Source organism: Perna viridis, chromosome 2, assembly GCF_037379345.1.
Source record: "Perna viridis isolate PV_CMFRI_1.1 ecotype Kerala chromosome 2, ASM3737934v1, whole genome shotgun sequence".
NCBI lineage: Eukaryota > Metazoa > Mollusca > Bivalvia > Mytilida > Mytilidae > Perna > Perna viridis.
Window position 1 is genome coordinate 68,642,171 of NC_142446.1, and position 11,463 is coordinate 68,653,633.

Sequence of the window (11,463 nt, forward strand, 5' to 3'; positions counted from 1 at the left end):
AAAAATAGTTTTAAAAATATGTAGAAATAGATTATAAAATGTCACAAACATTATTATGTTTACACGACAATAAATATTTGAATTCATATACCCATATGGCCATTTTGAACTCTTAAGACAGAATCATATTTTTTTGCAGTTTGTACAGATTGGTTTTTTTTCAGATTAAATGTTAATTTTTACCTATAAAAGACATTACATTTTTGTAGAAATCCTTTTGAAAGACAATGACCGAAAAGCTGTACGTTGACTCTGTGTTATTTGTAATTAAATACAATTTTGGGATATCTACAATGAAGATCACATGGTCAAAATGACAACCTCAAGACATCCAGTTTTATTTACATCATAAACTACGCCCTTTCCTTGCTCCCTATTGTCACAATCGCAATCTCCATAACCACCCCACCTCCCTTTTGTACTTTCTTCTATCATATAACTCCATAATCAAGTCCAATTTTAAACAGTATTATAAGTATTATAAAGTATTACAGTAATTCTTCAACTATTGTTTAGCTATATTAAGATTTAGTTTTTAAATAAATTAATACTAAATTCTTCATATCATCATTCTTATCCACAGTCCGCATTTTTTCATACACGTCCCCTTCCACCACATAATTGAAAGTTTTCCCTAGCTATACTAGTGCTTAACAAAAATAAGATGACTGTACAATTCTTCGATCATATTTTCTAAGTAAGTCCTTGAATTTTCTTATGGAAAAAGACTCATACATACCTTAAATTTGGATATGGCGCCAATTATCCCGTTATTTCTATATTTTATTCAGTTCAAATTCAAATTCAAATTCAATAATGACTGTCTTGAAAAATACATTGCTTCTAACATCATCTTTATTGCGTGTACCTATATTTAACTTATGGACTTTTGTTTCTATAAATACTATTAATGTTCACTGACTATTTTTGTAACAAGAAAAAACATCTAAGATTTACATTCGTTATTAAACCTCGTCTAATGTATTTTTTTTTTCAACATCTAGGTGCTCTATTCTCTACAAATAGGTACTTTTGTTTGTCTATGAACTGGGATGAAAAATAATAGTAATTTTTGACATTCGGTGTATTCGCGATCAGTCCTTATTATGGGACGACCATTAGATTCTTTAGGGGGCTGGCGGATTTAAAAATAAATAATCATCTGTCCTCATCATACCAGAAAATAGATAGCCTGACTTCGCAAATTGCTAGAAACTAAATATTCCGACCCTGGCTAGTGAATTAAAAATAGATATTCTGATCTTGGCTAGTAAGTTGAAAATAAATATTCTGAACTCCACAAAATCTTTAAAAAAAATGACTCTCTGCGCTCGCCATACTTTCATAAATTAGAAAAGTATACATGTCTAAATACGCCACAAGTTTTATACAACACCCTAACAGTCTCAAGTGGCAATATAAGTGCATATACATGTACATAAATGACTTTGGTGCTAATACTGGGGCAGGGTAATGTGTAGTTGTCCATGGGCTAGGAGAGCCCACCATGCACCCCCACTATTCAGCTTCAAGGTGGTTTTTAGCAAAGACCGTAAAAAAGTTACGCAGTCACTTGTACTCGTATATTTTGACTTTAAATCATTGTAACATTTCTGCTGCAAAACGTCGTCTGCTATTTGATTACGTTGGATTGTGGGTAAGGGGCAAAACTATTTTTGAGTTATTATTCAAAGACAAATCATGCCCCTCACTTTTCTTTGGTGTTATACCAAAGACAAAAAACGGGGGACATGTTAAACGCCCCAAAAAATCAACATGTTTATAAGATATAGGCATTTTTGGGGGTTACAAAATCAAATTTACATATCAACACGCTAAATTGTTGGCTTTATGTGTAATATTCGATGCATTTTTAAATTCCTAGACTATTGTAAAGATTTCAAAATGCGCCGCCGACATGCAAAAACCACCAACAAATGCATACTTATCAGGGTGGAAATTATGTTTACCATATATATGTTATAATTTCATATACTAGTATTGTTTCCCGTCTTTAGACAAAAACACATCAGAAATCATACATTTTATTTATTTAATAAATAATTTCCATCAACCAGCCTACAGGGATAACACCATTGCACATATTCTTTGAGAATGACCCATATAATATTTTATGTGCTTGCAACTCGGCGGGTGTTTCTAGAAAAGCAGAGGACGCTTACCCTACCGGTGCACCTGGTCCATGCTCCCAGTTTTTAGTGGAGTCCGAGTTGCTCATTTACTTTTGTTACTTTGTATGTATGATTTTAGTTACTTTATGTTCTTTGTTGTGTATGTCTGTTTTAAATGTCTGGTCTTTGTCCCTGGATTACATTCTTTTGATTACCGTTATAACTTTGGTTCCCTTGATTACTCTTGGCCCCGTGCAGGTCCGGGTGTCAAAAGAATAGGCCTGCAGCAGCGCTAAGCTTGTCGTAAAAGGCGACTAAATAGTGCTCAGAAACCTAGCCGGGGGCTAGGCGCTCTGCCCACAGAGCAACTGGGATGTGTGCCCCAGGTGGTGGAATGGGGTACCCCTGGCATGTTACATGCTGGGGTTGTCAGGCTATAATACGGAAAACCTGACCGCAAACCATAGTGGTGCACCGTGTTGGGAAAGATGCCACGTTCCTCGCACGTTAAAGAACCCTGCTATGGTATTCAATAGGAGTAGGAACCTTAGCGCTCCGCCACAGGTGGCTAAATTGCCCGACCTTACCCATCCCTCCCTTTTTCTAGTGGCAATCAAAATTTGTCGACCCTACTGTCCTTGTGACCCATCCCTTTTTTCATTTCATCATCATTTCATGTTCATTTTATCATCCATTTCATGTTCATCGTCTGAATATAGCTGAAATATTGCTGCTCGGACGTTAAACCCCAACAAACAAACAAACAAATTGATTACTCTTGCATTTATAAATATCTTCGGAATTTTTTTTATCTAAAAATAGTTTTAAAAATATGTAGAAATAGATTATAAAATGTCACAAACATTATTATGTTTACACGACAATAAATATTTGAATTCATATACCCATATGGCCATTTTGAACTCTTAAGACAGAATCATATTTTTTTGCAGTTTGTACAGATTGGTTTTTTTTTCAGATTAAATGTTAATTTTTACATATAAAAGACATTACTTTTTTGTAGAAATCCTTTTGAAAGACAATGACCGAAAAGCTGTACGTTGACTCTGTGTTATTTGTAATTAAATACAATTTTGGGATATCTACAATGAAGATCACATGGTCAAAATGACAACCTCAAGACATCCAGTTTTCCCTTTTTAACTCCTAAATGATTATTTTTTTTATTTACATCATAAACTACGCCCTTTCCTTGCTCCCTATTGTCACAATCGCAATCTCCATAACCACCCCACCTCCCTTTTGTACTTTCTTCTATCATATAACTCCATAATCAAGTCCAATTTTAAACAGTATTATAAGTATTATAAAGTATTACAGTAATTCTTCAACTATTTTTTAGCTATATTAAGATTTAGTTTTTAAATAAATTAATACTAAATTCTTCATATCATCATTCTTATCCACAGTCCGCATTTTTTCATACACGTCCCCTTCCACCACATAATTGAAAGTTTTCCCTAGCTATACTAGTGCTTAACAAAAATAAATTGACTGTACAATTCTTCGATTATATTTTCTAAGTAAGTCCTTGAATTTTCTTATGGAAAAAGACTCATACATACCTTAAATTTGGATATGGCGCCAATTACCCCGTTATTTCTATATTTTATTCAGTTCAAATTCAAATTCAAATTCAATAATGACTGTCTTGAAAAATATATTGCTTCTAACATCATCTTTATTGCGTGTACCTATATTTAACGTATGGACTTTTGTTTCTATAAATACCATTAATGTTCACTGACTATTTTTGTAACAAGAAAAAACATCTAAGATTTACATTCGTTATTCAACCTCGTCTAATGTAATTTTTTTTTCTCAACATCTAGGTGCTCTATTCTCTACAAATAGGTACTTTTGTTTGTCTATGAACTGGGATGAAAAATAGTAGTAATTTTTAACATTCGGTGTATTCGCGATCAGTCCTTATTATGGGACGACCATTAGATTCTTTAGGGGGCTGGCGGATTTAAAAATAAATAACCTGTCTCTGATTTTTTTTGGAAATAAATCATCTGTCCTCATCATACCAGAAAATAGATAGTCCGACTTCGCAAATTGCTAGAAACTAAATATTCTGACCCTGGCTAGTGAATTAAAAATAGATATTCTGATCTTGGCTAGTAAGTTGAAAATAAATATTCTGAACTCCACAAAATCTTTTAAAAAAATTGACTCTCTGCACTCAATATTTGTACCCCAATGGGTCAAAAAGCCAAGATTTTTTTACTCAATTATTTGGGACAGAATGTGAGAACGAACTAAACAAATGTAGATATTATCATGTGGCCCAATGTCTAAACCTTACAATGGTACAAAGAAAGTTGCTGTAACAATTAAGGTTTGGGGATAAAATGAAAAAAAAATATACATCTACCCCACCGCAAAATCGCTCAAATTCACATATTTTTCCATATCAAAACCCCTAGAGTATTTATGCTACGGTAACAAAAATGACTAATTTGGTACTTTCTGTTTAGTATTATCATAATCTTGAGTTTGGCAATTTTTGTAGTCAGAATTGATAAAAAAAAAATGCAAAAATTGGGATTTCCGATTTTTTTCCGTAAAAAAACACTTAAGTTCAACTTAACCAAAACGTCTCAAATTTGGTGTCATTCGATTGAGAATTTGATTTTCTACATAAATAAACCACGAAAAACTAATTTTCAAGAATGAATTTTCATAAAATGCCAACAATATTAATCCTACCCCTAAAAAACTAGTCTCAGTGTCAAACAGAATTTTTATTCACAGGATACTGACACGATAGAACTAACATTTTGGGTATTCATATCTAACATAATGATGTACTCAACATATCTGATCAATTCAGGCGCTAAGATTTTCTTTTTGGGGTTACAATTACTATAAAATCGAAAAAAATGTGAATTTTCAGAATTTCAGAATTTCTTCTATATCACTCGTTATTGTCATTTTTTCAGAATACCGTAGTTGGAACAAGCTTTTCTGTGTTATGGTACATTAATACAGTGTCTTAGCTTCCTAATGAGCCCAAGTAATAAATATTTGAACTTTTCCAAGTCAAGTTAGGTGAAAAATTGCCTACCCATGAAAAGAATACCTCAATATGAACTAAAATATTAATTTTAACTTTTGTATCTTTAAATAAAATTAAATAATGTCATAGCTTTTTAATGAGACCGAGTAATGAATATTTGAACTTTTCCAAGTAGGTTAAAAATTGCCACCCCACCAATGAAAAAAAATGTTTCAACACAAACCCAAATGTTATTTTTAAGCATATTATCGATGTTAAGAAACAAGTTGGGTACTAGTGTTTTAATTATCGATGTATTCAACGTACATGCTCATTTCAGACGCGTATTTTTCAGTTTCGATATGACAATAATGATTTTTTCATAAAAGGGAAATTTTTTGAATTTCATATTTTCTTCAACTGTAATTGGCAATTTTTCAAATACCCTGCTTCAAATAAGATTTTCAATATTCAAACACAACCATGTAGCATCTACACTTTCTAATGAGGCAAGACAATTCATACTTCATACAATTCATAACGTATTCTAGGCCATTTCGGCGAAAGAATGGTACCCCACACCCTCTAAAATCTCCGTGAAAACCCACAATTTGAATGTGGTAGATTAGCATTTTTAAGTGGTGTTGGATACATGAATGCCAGTCATCACGTGCTAAAATGTGTGATAATCTGTTAATTCTGAAATTTCCCTTTTTTAATGTTTTGTCGTCTTCGGGACAATTAAAGCATACTTGCTAGACAATAAGATTCAAACAAGATCTCCATAATAAATGCCAAATAGACACTGTGTACAGTTCGTGTATGCTATAAACGATCATTTTTTTACATATTTGGGAAGAAATTTAGTGGGTAGTGGTTACCATCATCCGCCTAAATGACCTGGAATACGTTTAATTGTGCATTGTCTTGGCTCATTAGAAAATTCCCCTTTTTATGAACAAATAGTAACTGAAAAAATACTCCCTTGAATTCAGAAGATATGTTGGATACATTGATAATTAAAACAAAAGTACCAAACATGCCTATTGTATCACATATTTCTTGATTTGGATTACGGTTTTTGTTGTACAAAAAGGGAAAAATCATGTTCGACGCTCTCAAACTCCTAGTTTATTCTAGTCTGACAAATCGTGGTATATAATTTAAACTTTTAGCGAAACAAATCAACCAACTGATATTTAAGTCATCGCACGAAACAGATTGTCGACGGCCGACAGCACCATGCCATTATACGATCACCTCGACTATAGAGAGAAATAACTCTCAAAAGGTGTTGCCTAACAACTTGCTTACATGTATATTTTTGTAAGACATATCATAAGGATCATCTCATTATTGAAAAAGTTTCTTTCTTTCTGTAATGGTTTTACTTGCGTTTTAAACACCGGTTGAAGGAAGACTATTAGCTACTCGACTCCGACCGTCCGTCCATCAGGCCTTAGGATATTTTTTGTGTAATCAGTACCTTAAGTGCATTTGAACACTGGGCAGAGTTTAGTATTAATTAATGAACATGAGCATTCCTCCTTATAGAGAAATTTGAAACCTTTCACAGTTGGTCAATTAAGTATTGCAACACTATACAAGATTGATACAACTTAGAATTTTGATTGCAATTAAATACCCGACACAGGATAGTAATTTAGACAGAATCTATGTAGCCCCATTTTGCTCCTAATTCCTATATGGTTCTTAAAACAACTCCTTAAGTCAATCATAGCCTAGTTACCATTATTTGTATGGTAAATTATCAACCAGCAATCAGGAAAATGCATGTTATTGGCCCCTTTTTTGTCCCTCTTTCTTGGTTCAAAATGGTTCAGGTAAGGCATCGACCATTTCATACTTGAGGAGGGGAGAAGCTGTGATTTTTGAATAAAAATCAAGTTATTCCAAATTTGAGCAAAAATGTTTATTCAGCCGGGAACGAAAAAAATGTTATGATTCAATATTTCAAGAATATAAACTTTTAAAATTCCAATGCATACAAAAATGTTTTCGTGCCCACAAGTTTCTTAGAATTCCAGATGAAGTAACGCAGATGAACTTCCGAGATGTTCCGAAATAGCTGAAATGAAAGAAAATGCATAAGAAATTCCGATAAGGAGTATACTTGCTAGTATACAAAAAACTGGGCATATTATAAACATCATTAAATAGCAAGCGGACATGTCTAAGAAGACATATAATAACTCAAATATTGAAACAAAATGATTTATGAATCTAATCTTTACAAATAGGTATTTTTGATTGTCCAGGAAATGGGATGAAAAATTAGTAGTCATCTATAACATTTCGGTGTATTCGCGATCGGTTCATATTATGACATATCTTGGGATAGTCCTATGACCATCTTACGACGAAGATTAAGTTGCACAACAAAGTATCTTATTGTTATGAAGATAGACTTAAGGTGGTCATAAGGAACCGGTCATTATTTATCTCCCGGGGTGGGCCGGCAAAATCTAATTTTACATTGGACAGACAGAACTCCCCCTCTTTTTCAAAATACGGAAAAAGATTTTACCTCCTATTTCAACTTCTGAATGTGCATGAAGAGTTTTTACCAAGTTTTAAAGGCATTAAATTAAGAAATGTAAATTTTATTGTCAAAACTATACTTCAGTGTCCATATTCTTTACATATTGATTGATTTTTGGGGTTTAACGCCCGAGCAGCAATATTTCAGCTATATTCAGGCGATGAACATAACAGGATGATAAAATGAACAAGAAATGACGATGAAATGAAAAAAGGGATGGGACACAAGGATAATAGGGTCGACAAATTTTGATTGCCACAAGATAACAGGAAGGGATGGGTAGAGTCGGGAAACTTAGCCTCCTGTGGCGGAGCGCAAAGGTTCCTACTCCTATCGAATACCACAGCAGGGTTCTTTATCGTGCGAGAACGTCACGGTGCACCACTATGGTTTGCGGTCAGGTTTTCCGTATTATAGCCTGATAACCCCAGCATGTAACATGCCAGAGGTACCCCATTCCACCACCTGGGGCACACATCCCAGTTGCTCTGTAGGTAGAGCGCCTAGCCCCCGGCTAGGACTCTGAGCACTATTTAGTCTCCTTTTATGACAAGTTTAGCGCTGCTGCAGGCCTATTCCTTTGACACCCGGACCTCCGCGGGTTCTTTACATATTGAAAGCATGTATTATTTCAATGGTATGACATACATCGTTGTATATAATTTGATGTCAAATTTTCATTTTTAGATCAAATTAGTCAAAATTTGGAGAAAATCTGGCCAATGTTTTTGCTAACAATGTTAATGATTCATTTTATTCTCATGACAAAGGTTGAACATGCATTTCACAGAAACTGATAAAAAATGTCACAAAATTTCAAAATTGCCTATAAACTTTAAACAACTATGAGTTAGCCGCTGGATAATTTGCATGCCTCTAACAAATTAAATATTATTTTACCTACTACCTTTCGGCATATGTTCCAAATACATACTTTATTTTTTTTTACATAAACATATGTAATTAAATGTAAACTACTAACTTTTCGTAGTCAAAAAGCACTCAGTCTGACCGTATATTTATAAGTGATTTACAGTCACTGGCTAAATATAACTTTTTGTAGTGCTATTGTTTTGAAGATGTCACACGAATCGAATTAAAAACGTTGTCTTCTCTGCTTAAAGTATTATCTTTTTAAATTTTAGATATACATTTAATTTACAAAAACTAAGATAAACTAATTTGGCTCCTACCAAAATGGTCTTTGTGGCAGTCTCGCATTTTGTTGCGGCTTTAATCTAAATTATGTACATGTATATCGGTCTCAGTAAAGAGGGTAGCACTGATATGGACGGAGCGTCAGCGACGTCCTATACATGTTTAATTATGAATGGCTAAAAATATTCTGACGGAAGTCGAAATTTGTCGACACGAATGTAGACGATTGCGCAAGTGCGGAAGCGCTGTTTTGTCTTTAATATGTCGATCGATACAATGTTTTATTTCATTCATTTGGCTGTGTAAAAATGTATAAAGCTTTCTCAGAAAAACATTCATACATTCTCTTCGCCGAAAAAAAATTTTCAGGCAGCGTATGAGAAATTAAAAAAGACCTTGCTCACAAGCCGGTCTCTCAGGCAACGATAGCGCATTGAGAAGTCAGGATAATGACTAATTATGTCTTGCTTATCTGAAAAGGCGAGAAATATAAACACCACTTGCAAGGGGAACTGGTATACTGCTTCACATGGAAAGAGTATTTGTGATTTAAAAATCAAAATGGTCTCGTTTGTTATATATTTTTTCACCTAAATGACTACTATTGTCGAATTCGAATTCGAGGTGAAGGTCTAAAAATGAAACGGAAGAAGCTTTTCAGAAGTCTCTAAAAATTCTAGTCCTGATAGTAGTAGTATACTATGAGTTTTAGAAGTCGTATTTCTCGGGAGGTGCGGGGATGTGCATCCGAATGCGCATGCGCATGACGTCACATCCGGTGGTCAATGACGGAATTGACCGGTAGAGGAAGAGGGACCGGAAGTGGACCTGGGCTATGACCGGAATTGGACCATGGGTGATCGGAAGTGGACTGAGGTAGGGGACCCATAAATGGAACATGGGGACCTATTGATGTAGGAATGGGGTTTAAAGGTTGGGAGGGGGAAACGACCTCCATAGGTATCCTCATTAAGTGTCCTTATTAGTGTCATTATATAGTATATTATAAACAGGTAAGTATAAAAAGGGGGTGTATTTTGACAAGAGTTATCTTTCTTTGTTTATATTGCTTTTTTAATTTTTACATTTTCATAACGTTCATTGGTTTTTAATTATTTTTGTAAATTAATTGTAATTTCATTGTCTTTGTGTAATAATTGAATGGGGACTTCGAATAGATTTTAAATTTTGATTTGATTTTCTTTGTGTTCAATGGACTGTGTAATATGAATAGATGTCTCACGGATTAGACAGATGTTTGAAACTTTCCATTTTCCTGGTGATTTCAATAGCCCTGTATTGATATTTAACCATTTTTATTGTGCTTTATGAATACATTACAGGTGTAAGGACGTGTTGTGCAATGTTTACAACAAAGAAATCAATTTTTATCATTGTTTCAATTATTTTTGTTTAATATTTTTTTTATTCAGTTTGAAATTTTGACTAATCAGTAAAGATTATCCTGACTATCGCAAGGTTTACATTTGGAACGTTAATAGCTTTTGAATGGTGTATTGCCTTTCATTTCAGATTTTTAAAGTCGACCATTTCATCACTTATTACAGACCCACTCAATGTTTTCATTGATTTTATCCATGTTATGGGGCTCTGTCGGGTGAATTCCTTTTTTCATATTTTCAATGTTTACATGTCGCGTGTACTTGATTTGACCCGTTATGGGGTTATTTGGGTTAACCATTGATTTGTTGATTTTTTTCTCTCCATATTTTCATTCGTAGTTTGTTTCCTACGCCCTTTTTTGTTTGAGACTTGTGTGCTCGTTTAATGTTTGTCTTTTGTTATTATAAGGAGATTGAACATTTTACTGCTATAGTATTTTCGATATTTGCATGTCGCGTACACAGTTTGAATGTGTTATGAGGCTCTATCGGATAAACCGATTTCTTTTTCATACTTTCATTGTGTACATGTCGCATGCTCTTGATTTGACCAGTCAAGAGTCGGAGCCAAAAGTCTTTAGAGTAGGACGTAAGAGTCAAGAGTCGGAGTAAAGAGTCAAGAGTCAATATTAAGGGGTCAAAAGACAGTAAAGACTCAAACATAGCCTCAAAAGATGGGGTTAGAGTATGAAAGGAATATCAGCGAGAATACTTGCAAAAAATAGTCTTAAAAGTAAAAGTAAAAAAGAATTGTTATCATTTTGTTCTCAGTTGTCGAAGAAGAAGGTCGTCGTTTACAAGATTTCTTCGACCTGTCCAGAATGCAAGATTATCTTTACAAGAAGGTATAATATGAAACGTCATTTTAGGAAAACTCATGGATACCCGGCTTTAATTGATGCACTCTATCGGAGTGAAACAAGGTGTTCTCCTTATCCTAGACCATCGCAAGGTTCACTGAGTCTATCACGCTACGAGAAGCAAACAGACCAAGACAGTACACATACGCATCCTGTCCAGCAAGAGACAATCTTAGAAAGACAGAATCGATGCAAACTGGCTTATCGGACTACCATACTTTGATGATAGAACTACACCAATATGCTTTGAGAAAAGAAAAAAAAACCGAGATACTTGAATGGACTACACCAAGACCCTTATACTTCGATGAAAGGGCCAAGC

General features: G+C 34.1%; 1 protein-coding gene across 2 annotated transcripts in view; it reads right to left on the reverse strand.

The window, feature by feature from the left end:
- LOC148626669 (uncharacterized) overlaps positions 1-3,842 on the reverse strand; it is a 29,835-nt gene extending 25,993 nt beyond the window's left edge. Inside the window, exon 1 of one of the 2 annotated variants that reach the window (XM_088570836.1) lies at positions 3,719-3,842. The gene's annotated coding sequence lies outside the window, so the exon portion shown is untranslated. The other variant, XM_088570834.1, reaches the window with a different exon arrangement.
- Positions 3,843-11,463: the final 7,621 nt, after the last annotated feature.